Genomic DNA, 11,077 nt, shown 5'->3' with positions numbered 1-11,077 from the left:
TGCAGGCCAGGGGTCAGCAGGCCGCAGGGCACAGGGCCAGCCTTTTCTCTCCTCTGGCCCTCGCCGCCCCTTGGGGCTCTGCACAGCCCGCACCTTGGTGGAGGGCATCTGAAGGGCACTCAGCAGGAGGTACCTGCTAGGAACCTTGATTTCTAAAGGTCCCTGGGGGCCAAGGTGGAAATGGAGGGGGCGTGAGGGAGGTGGGGAAGCTGGCGGGGCAAGGGCCGTGGGTGAGGCAAGGCTTCCTGGGACAGCAGGTTAGAGGGGAAAGGGAAGAACAGACAGGACGTGGGGCTGAGAAGGAGGGAGGGCATGCCTCTCCCACTACCTGTGTCCCCTCCCCAGACCTCAGTCATCTAGGCGCTGACCAGGGCCCTGCATGGGACGAACATGCAAAAATAAAAGGGAAAATGCTGAAAGAGAGCCCAGCCCCAGCATGCCCCCAGACGTCAGGGCCTCGGGGAGAAGGCTGTCTTCTCTTCCATCGGTGATAGAGGGAGAGTGGCCTGGGCTTCAGCATAGCCTTCTGGGTAGGGACCATCTGGTCCTGACGGCCTTCGGACCTCACACTTACAGTCACAGCAATAAATCTTCCCAATGGGCCAAGGTTTTCCAACTGCAAAGCTCTTTCCCATCCAGCATCTTACACTATCTTCAAACAGTCCTGGTGCTTGACTCCAGGGAGAAACAGCATCGCAGACGTGAGGAGACTGAGGCTCAGAGAAGTGAGCTGACTTGCGCCGGCAGGGACTGGGGGGAGAGGGGTCATGATGTCAAGTACCCACTAAGTGGCGGGAACCTTGCACACATCACTCGGGGCTGCAGCTAGAAAGTGTCCAGGAGCAGAACTTGAACTCACAGCTGATCCCCTGGTCCAGGGGTCCCCTCGCCCGCCTCCTGAGACAGAGGCTGGCAGGAAGCAGAGGCCAGGCCAGGCCAGGCTCCACTCCCTCTAACAGCATGTTTTCTGAGACTAGAAACCAGAAGGCCGGGGGGCCAAGGCAAACAGAAATGCCCTTAGAAATCACCCAATCTGACTGTGACCATTTCTATCTTACAGATGGGGAAACTGAGGCTCTGGCCAGGCCCGGATCCAAAGAACCTGCTGTTTTCCAGATTTTGGAGTAGCTCAGACTGGGTGGGTGGGTAAGTCCCATTATCCCCAGAGTCCTATTGGGTCCAGCTGTTCACGTAGTATGTGGGGTTTTCACCTGGAATGTGGGAGAAAGAACTCCAGATGCAACTTCAGGAGAGAGGGTTCCGGGCCAGCCCTGCAGCTAATGTCAGCCCTGGGGACTCGCAGGTCACCGGGTTAAAGCGACTTGGAGCAGGAAGAATGAGGAGGGGCAAGCCCCAGCCACCTGCAGGAATCTCAATAGTGCAAGCGACAGTGACGGTGCACGTCCGGTGCCATGTGTGAGAAAATGAAGCCAAGGCCCTTGAAGGAGCGCCTGGCACGTGATGAGGCTGCAAGACACACTCGCCACGATTGTTATTATTGTTCTTATCCCTCTGCACCAGGTCTCTGCCCGGCTTTTCTCACTTCATCCTCAGCGTGACTCTGTGAGTGAGGCGCTAGTATTATCTCCATTTTAGAGACTAAGAAATGGAGGCTCAAAGATATCCATCCATCCATCCATCATCCACTGTCCATCCATCCATCCATCCATTATCCATCCATCCATCCATCCAACTTCCTTCCTTCTTTCTTTCCTCCCATCCATTCCTCCTATAGCCGAGACCCAGTGCTGGGTACGGGCCTACAGGGGTGAGTCAGTGGTCCTTACCCTGCCCTCATGGGGCTTCCAGGCTAGACAGTTTCCTAATCTGTAAAACAGACATCATGGTGTCCATCTCCTGGAGCTGTTGGGAGAGTATGCTGGCGTGTTTGGAAGGCCACAGCGCCAGCAGCTGTATTAGTAAGGCAGATGTCATTGGCTGCAGTGGATAATGAGGGTGGTGATGAGTTGCAAGCCAGTCCCCAGCCTGGCATCCACAGCCCACAGGGCAGTCCTGGTCTCCCATAGCTGCCAGCTCTGCACGTGGCACCATGACCCAGACCAGGCTTTTCCACCATCAACATGCCAGGTTGGGAATTCCGTGGCGGTGCAGGGGTTAGGACTCAGCGCTCTCACTGCCGGGAGCCGGGATTCGATCCCTGGTTGGGGAACTAAGATCCCGCAAGCCTCGTGGTGTGGTCAAAATAAAAATTAAAAACTTTTACAAAATAGAAAAATAAAAACAACAAACAAATAAACAAACAAAAATGCCAGGTTCACTCCCACCTGGGGCTTTCGTTCAGGTCCTTCCAGCCACCTGGAAGGCCCTTCCCTTCCTCCCCAACCCCACCCGTCTCTCCAGATGCTCCCTCCTCACACACACACACGCACACACGCACACACACCTTCTCTGTCCTTCGTCCTTCATTGATCTCAGACTCTCTGGGGAGTCAGCACCACCTCCTTACACACATTTTAGCTCCTTGTGGGTTCAGGGCCTGGGCTCTGGGGCTGTAGAGGCCTGAGTTCAAATCCTGCCTCCTCCACCCTCCAGGCCTCCGCTTCCTCGTCACTTGCAGGGTGGGGACAGTGATAGGACCGCAGGGTGTGTGCCTCAGGCTGGGGGTGGCCCCAGGCTGCAGGAGGTATTTTATGAGGAACAGGCCCTTAGGAGGGTTCTGTTTCTTTGGTGCCCCTGTGCTTTCCACCTCCCGTGCCTGCCCTTCTTTGCCCCATGCTGCCCATGTAGCGGGAAGCCTCAGGTAAAAGGACTCCCAAAGGGGGCAGGGCCTTCATCAAACCTCCCCCTTCATGGAGGAATTTCAGGAGGGGTGGACTTTAGAAGGCGGAGAAATCTGGGGATGTGGGGCTCCCCCAATTCTCCCTGTAATCACCCCAGGTAGCAGGCTACTCACCAACAGGGTAAGCCAAGATGGCTCAAGAGTTCTCTGTGGCCCAGGTTTCAACGCCAACCCAGGGGAGTGATTGGAGGCTTGGGGAGGAAGGATTATGCCAGGAGAGGTGGCCTGATGCAAAAACGTGACCCACTAGACAGCGCGGTGCCGGTGATGAGCGTGGATGGACACAGGCGGTCTACACCCTTGGGTGGGAGTGGGGCTCAGCTCAGACTTCCCAGAGCACAGTTTGTGAGTAGCTGGCCCACATTCTACCCAGCCCTTCAGTGGTGCCAGGGGCTAGCCAGGTACCTATCCCCGAGAAATCGCTCGAGTGCACAACGAGGCCAGGGCTGTTTGTGGAAGCAAAACGATTTCAATGTCCATCAGCAGGGGACCGGACAAAGAAATGATGGGCCAGCTCACATCGTGGAATACTGTGTGTGCAGCTGTTAGAAAGAGGGAGGTGGCTGTACACGTATTGGCACAAACAATGTCCATAACACGTTCAGTGAAAATAAGGCAACTTGCAGAAGAAAACATACAGAATGTTACCATTTATGTGAGAAGCACACAAACACTACAGACACATCTAAGTCAATAGTTACAGATGATACAGATATGGATATAGATATAGGTACAGGAGCTATAGGTATAGATATAAATCAGGATATAGATACAGGGCTTTCCTGGTGGTGCGGTGGTTAAGAATCCGCCTGCCAACGCAGGGGACACGGGTTCAAGCCCTGGTCCTGAAAGATCCCACTTGCCGCGGAGCAACTAAGCTGGTGCCCCACAACTACTGAGCCTGCGCTCTACAGCCCATGAGCCACAACTACTGAGCCCACGTGCCACAACTACTGAAGCCTGTGCACCTAGAGCCCGTGCTCCGCAACACGAGAAGCCACTGCAATGAGAAGCCTGCGCACCACAACGAAGAGTAGCGCCCGCTCGCCACAACTAGAGAAAGCCTGTGCACAGCAACAAAGACCCAACACAGCCAAAAAAAAAATATATAGATCCAGTTAGAGGTATAGATGTATATACAGGAGAGTAAAACTTTCGAAAGGATGCCTACCAATTGACAGTAATGTTTCAGGAAAATGGGACTTGGGAAGTGCAGGGAAATTACTTGGGTTTTATTGGCTACATTTTATTAATGTTTGAGGTATTACAATGAGAATATTTTCCTAAAATATGTATGTGATGCTAAAAATTCAGAAGGAGCCTGGCCACGTGGCTGGGAGCTCGAGGCAGGGCTGGGCTGGGGGCTCATGGGAGGCAGGTCTGTGGGGGTCAGGCCTGCTGGGTCATCTCAGGCTGCACCTGGAGCCTCTTCCTAAACCAGCTGTGGCTCCTTTTCCCCGAGGCCAGAGGCAGAGAGAACTGGCTTTGGCAGCGGCAGCGGCACACGCAGGCCCCCTGGTCTGGAGGTAAAGGAAACTGCAACCACTTACTCTGTGAGATGGGCCCACCTCCGCCCCTCGAGGCTGGGCAGCCCCCAGAACCCGGCAGAGGGCGACCTCAGACATGAGGGCAGAGAAGTGGGCGAGGGACCCCAGGAGCCCGCAGACCTGCAGGCGGGATGCCGTGCAGAGCCTGAAGCTGTCTGCCCAGGCTGTGCTTGCACCTGAACCTGACGAACACTGCATTAGAGAAGGCAGCAGCCCACCTGTGCCCCCTGAACACCCAGCCCACGGGTTGATGAGGTCATGGGTGGGAGCGGGGAGAAGGCCATTCTTGGAGCAGCTCTGGTGCTGGCGCCTGAACTAGGCGCTTTTCTTAACTCTCTGTAACTTGGGCCTTTTACTTTTGTTCAGGGTCCGTTTTTTTGTTCTTTGGTTTTTGACAACACAGAGCTGGGGAGTTGTTTTGGCCAGATAATGAAAACAAAGAGTTAAAATAATTCCAACAATGCAAAAGGATACATAGTGACAAGCGTTTCCCCATCCTTTCTCCCAGCTCCCCGGTTCCCTCCCGGGAGAATCCGCGGATGCAGGAGTAGATGCGTCTATTCAGACCGCCCCCCCCCCCCCCAACTACTAACAGAAGCGCACCGCACAAAGCATTCTGTACCTTGCCTTGTTCACCAAAAATATGTATCTTAGAGCTTCTTCATGGCAGGTCCTGCGAGCCGGCTCGTGCTTTTTCATGCCTGGATTTCCATGGCAGACAGAGCTCTTTCTATGTAACGAGTCTACAATTCTGGCCCCATGGTTTCGTGCCTTCCCCCTGTGCTTACTTCTGTTCTGCACCACAGCCCTGGGAGGCATACAGTTCCCTTTGTTACAGATGAAGAAACGAGGGTGACCACCCATCCCTGCTTGCCTGGGGACTGTCCCAGTTTTAAATCTGAGAGTCCCGCATCCCGGGAAAACCCTCATTCCCAGCCCAGCCGGGGTGGTTGGTTGCCCTAAGGGAAAGTGAGGCTGGGAAGGGTAGGGACATTCTCCATGACCTTGTGGGTGGTCAGCGTACACCTGACACTGCAACTAGAGTCCACTTAGCAATGACGACACCATGGGAGGACCATGATAGCAGCGCCTGCTTAGTAAGTGCTTCTCCGCGCCAGCACCTCACCCGGTCCTCACAGTAGCCCCGAGGGGTAGACTGCAGGGCACCATGCACAGAATCTGTGGCCGACAAGCCTGGGTTTGATCCCAGCTGCAGGGCTTCCTGCACGTGTGACCGTGGTGGTCAGCTCCCTCTCGGCCTCCAGTCCTGGGCCCAGAACAGGCACTCAACAGTGTTTGTTAAGTGAAAAAAAAAAAAAAGCCAATGAATGAATGAAGTACTAACATTTATTATTCTCATTTTATAGTCGGAAAAACTGAGGCACGGAGAAGTTAAGTCACTGGCTTGAAGTCACACAGCTCATAAGCAAAAGGGTCAGGATTTGAACCCAGGTGGGCTCCAGAGCCCATGAAACTTTGCCCTCTTCTGGAATTTTCTTGCCCTCATGACCCATTGGTGCCCCCTGCTTCTGACTACTCAGAATGGTCCCCCCAGCTAGCCCCTCTCTCCCTACACTGCACTGCCCGGCCCCCTGGTCCCAGCCTCCTTTCGCAGGAGTCTTGCCTCCAGCTCCCCACTCTGGGCTCGGGGGCCCTGCTCTGCACCTCCCTCTGTCCCCCTGGACTGGATGCTCGTCCGAGCCCAGTGAGCTTCAGCCTTCCCCTGCAGACTTTGTTTCATTTGTTCATTCCTGATTCTGACTCTTCATTCCTTTGCTCAACAAACATTTAGTGAAACTGAAATGAGCCAGCTCAACCCCTGGTGCTGGAAATTCAAAGATGAAACCAGCCTGGGCCTTGTCCTCAGGGGACAAAGAAAACCAGACAAAGAAACGGCACTCGTAACCCAGTGAGATAGCAGCTCTGATGGAGGTAGCCCAGGCACAGCTGCAGAGTGGGTGGGCATGGGAGCTCCCCGCCCAGGCTCTGGAAGAGCTTCCTGGAGAAGGTTATGCCGGCGTCTGGAAGGATGAAGAGTTAGCAAGACAGGGAAGCGGGGAGAGAGAGTTGGGGGTTGGGGGGCTGTAACAGCTCGGACAAAGTGGCGGGGAGGTAGGAGAGAGCATAAGGCATTCATAAAGTGCAAGGTGTTCCTTCCAGCTGGGCCCCAGGCTGTCCTCTGGTGGGGACAAGTGGCGCTGGGAAACCCACCCCCTCTCCTGGTTACCCAGCCAGCTCTGCTCCCAGCGGGGCTTCCAAGAATCTCATGTCTAAGAATTAATCAGGAAAAAACAAAATAATCAGCGATGTGGACACGGAATTATGTACGTATGGAGGCTGTTTATCACGGTGTTCTTTCTTACAGTGAACAAGCGGAAACAGCCTCAGTACCCAGCCCTGAGAAATCGCCTCCTAGCCAGAGTCCACCACTGGCTGGAGTCCTCCGAAGGGCTTAGAAGTCAGGTTTTCAGAGATTATTTAATGGCACTGGAAAATGAGTCTGATGTAATTTAAAGCAAAAAACAGCAAGCTGGGGCTTCCCTGGTGGCTCAGTGGTTAAGAATCCGCCTGCCAATGCAGGGGACACAGGTTCGATTCCCGGTCCGGGAAGATCCCACACATGCCACAGAGCAAATAAGCCTGTGCGCCACAACTACTGAGCCTGCGCTCTAGAGCCCGCGAGCCACAACTACTGAGCCCGCGTGCCACAGCAACTGAAGCCCACACGCCTAGAGCCCATGCTCTGCAACAGAAGTCACTGCAGTGAGAAGCCCGCACACCGCAACAAAGAGTAGCCCCCGCTCACCGCAACTAGAGAAAGCCCTCGCGCAACAACGAAGACCCAACGCAGCCAAAAATAAATGAATAAAATAAATTTATAAAAAAACAAAACAACCACAAAAAAACCAGCAAGCTGCAAACTATTTTATTACTCTAAGTTAGGATGTATATATATATATACATATATATATATACACACACACACACACACACACACATATATACACACACACATACATGTGGGAAGATATTAGGAAGAAACGTATCAAATGCTTCACAGTGGTTATCTCTGGTGATGGGCTAACCTAGGGGTTGTATTTCCTTTTCAAAAATAATTTCCTGTGCTCTCTGATTTTGCAACAGAGGGCCAGACTCACTTTTATTTTCGGAGACTAATTCTAGGAGACAAGCTCTCTGAGGCCACGACTTCCCTTTCCAGCCTCCTCTGAACCGTACCTCCCGGCCCACCAAGAACCCTTCACTGAGCCGCACAGACCACTGTTCCCCAACATCCCTGTACATCAGCCTCCGTGCTTCTGCCTCTGCTGTTCCTCTGCCTGCCTTCCCTTTCCGTCTCCCTCTGGTGAAACATCCCCAGCCTCCCAAGCCTGCCTCCCAGGCTCCTTCCTCCGAGGAGCTGGCAAACATGGAGCGCCCACGCCATTGAAGGCTGGGTTTACGCACCCAGATCCCTCAGTGGACCCTGAGCTGCTGGAGGTAAGGACCTGCTTTATCTCCACCCCCACAGATGCTTCATTTGGGGGCCAGGTTTATTTGTATTTATTCCCCCAACACTTTATTTTGAAAGTGTCTAAACCTACAAGAAACAATAAGATGAACAGCCATATGCCCTTCACTTAGATTCTTCACTATTTGCTTCTTCCCTCCCTTGCCTGGTCTTGCTGATCCAGTGCAGACATCTCAGCTGGGGATGGGAAGTTGCTCAGTGGCCACTGGAATGAAGGAAAGAAGGAACGCGGACACGGCATTGCTCCCCTCTCTATCCTCTGCCCCAGCGCAGAACCTTGCACAGCAAAGCATCGCTCTTTCTAAAAGGCTGAAGTCGAGTTGCCCACCTGTTTGGAGGCCGGCTGCCCGCAGTCAGTGCAGCCCCTTCGCGGACACCCGAGGCCTCACCGTCCCTTCCGGCCTCATCATCACTGACGCCCGGGAGGCAGCCTTGTCGCCACGCCAGCCTGCACCCCGCACTCTGCGGTATTTGGCACTTGGAGCCTCTGCCCTCCTCGCTTACCTGGCATGGACACATGGCCTCTCCTTCCACATCTTCAGAGAAGCAGAAGCCTTTGCTGGCCTTTCCTCAGCCTCTCGGGACGAGGGCAGCCTCTGTGAGGGCGATTGCTTGTGCTGTTTGCCCAGGACTTTCCGGTTTAGCCCTGAAAGTCCTGTGTCCTGAGGATCCCTTAGTCCCTGGCAGACCACGATGGCTCTTACAGGGCGGGTCGGACCCCACTGCTAGGAGACAACGTCTGTAAGCTGCTCGGGGTGAGCCCACGTCCCCATGCCCACCACCAAACAGGGCCAAGGCAACGTTTGCTGATGCTGGCTGACTGCCTGGAAGAACGAACGAACAAACGAATGAATGAATACGAATGAGTGGACGGATGAACAAACGATAATGTCACCTCCTTTGAATCTTTGCTCAAATGTCACCTTCTCTGTGGGGCCTTCCCTGGTTGCGCTGTCTCACATGACAACCCCCCGTGCCCCCCTCCCCCTACCTGTTGTATGAGTTTCCTCAGAGTCTATATCACCAAGTGACATTCTCCATATGGCACTGTTCATTTTCTCTGGGGTCTGTCTCTCCCACTAGAGCGTCAGCTCTACCAGGACAGGAGTTTCGTCTGTCTTGTTGGCTGCCGTATCCCCAGAGCCTAGAATAGTAGGTGTTCAGCAGGTATTAGTTGAATGAATGAATGAATGAATGAGTGAGTGAATTGGCGTTTTCCTGCAAAAGGTGGAGCCTCGTGGCTTTCTTACACATTTGCTCTTCTGTGCAACTTGTTCGACAGACATCAGCACGCACTGCGTCAGCAGGTGGGGACGGGGTGTACGAAGCAGGACGCCCAGGCTGATGGCCTCATGGACGAGGGGCAGAACCAAAGAACCATCACGCCTGGCTGTATGTGAGGCCAGAGACCCGGCATTTGGGGATGGGGTCTCTGGGGCAGGACCCCCTGCACTTTGCGACAGCCCTAAAAGGCCAGGATCACGGTAACCGTGGCCAACATACGTTAAACACTTGCTATGGCCCAAGCATGGTTCTGGGCTCTTCATGTGTTTTTTCTCAGTTAATTCTCAAGTCTCTGAGGGGCTGTTGTCGTCCCCACTTTGCAGATAAGGAGACTGAGGCTGGGGAAGCCGAGTAACTTCCTCAGGGGACCACAGTGAGTAAGTGGGGAGTCAGAATCACACTCCAGAGCCCACCGTTGACCCCAGTGCCCTCGAGAAGGAATAAGGCTCAGAGAGGTGGAGTCCCACTTGGTGGCCGGCCTGGGGTGGTGCAGAGGGTGACCAAAGGGAGGGGGACAGGAGTCAGGGGAGGAGTAGAGAGACCCCACACCAGGTGGGTTGGGATCCACGTTCCAGAGGTGCAGAGCAGCTCCCCAGGACTGGGGGACAAGAGGGACCAGGCCTGGCTGGGGAGGTGGGGGCAGACTTCTCGGTGGAGGTGTCCCCGCTTCCTCTCCTCTCCTGGGAAATGAATACAGAAGCAGTGGGCAACTGTCTCCCGCCCTTCGTGTGGGCCCGAGAGCAGTGTGAAAAGGCTGGGCCGGGCAGCAGCCCCTCTCCCAGCCGCTCCTCCTGGGCTCCCAGCCTCCATCCACCTGACCCACCTGGTGGTACCAAAGCTCGTTCCATGTCAGGAGGTGGCCGGGTGACTCAAGGTTCTCTGACATATCTGATTCTTCCACCTACCTAATACAGACAGGGAAAACAAGTTCACACAGTGAGGAAGCCGCCCAAGTCACCAGCAGAGGGGGGATTCCAACCTCAACTGTCTGGCTCCAAAGCCTGTGCCCCAAACCCCTACCCAGACCTGGGGCCCCGGCCCACCCTGGATCCCGCCCTGCCACCCACCCTGCCAGCCTGCACATCCCAGCAGACACTGCATTCGAGGCCCCACCGCGTCCCCACGGCCCAGCGGAGGCCTCAGCGCACAGTAGGCCCACGCCAGCACATCCTCGTGATTTACATCTTGCAGCAGTGACTTCCCCATTTGCACGCTACCCTCCAGGTCCGGGGAGTAATAACACTCCCTCATTCAAACAACTCAGCCTTTTCAAAGACATCTCTTCATCAGAGGGCAGAGAAGCAGCAAGAACACAGGCTTTCAACCAGCCAGCCTGGAAATGACCCCCAGATCCACCCTCAGCCGTTTGAAAAGGTTAAGTGGCTGCCCCTCCCCAAGCCTTGATTTCCCCCTCCGTCATACGGGGTGGACAACAGTCATGGCGAGGGTTAAAGGAGACACCATGAGCCAGGGCCAAGCACACGGTAGGTGCTCCGAAGGGTGATTTTCTCCATTGAGGGTCACGACAACCTCCAGGGCTCTCCCAGGGTCTGACCCTGACCTGCCCCCGCTACTTTTAAGGTATGGATTTCTTTTTGTTTCCTTGTTTTTGGCTGAGCCAGATCTTAGTTGTGGCATGTGACATCTTCGTTGTGGCACTTGTGGCACGCAGACTTCTTAGTTGCAGCATGCGGACTCCTTAGTTGCAGCATGCAGACTTCTTGGTTGCGGCATGTGGGATCTAGTTCCCTGACCAGGGATTGAACCCAGGCCCCCTGCATTGGGAGCGTGGAGTCTTACCCACTGGACCACCAGGGGAGTCCCAAAGTATGGATGTTTTGAATCATGGTATGTGTGAAAAGTTACAGAACACACAGAAATGAGCTGCCCCCTGGTTGGAGCGCTCCAGGCTGGCAC

The sequence above is a fragment of the Delphinus delphis genome, chromosome 15 (genome assembly GCF_949987515.2).
Source record: "Delphinus delphis chromosome 15, mDelDel1.2, whole genome shotgun sequence".
Lineage (NCBI taxonomy): Eukaryota > Metazoa > Chordata > Mammalia > Artiodactyla > Delphinidae > Delphinus > Delphinus delphis.
Note: the sequence above shows the minus strand (reverse complement) of the source record.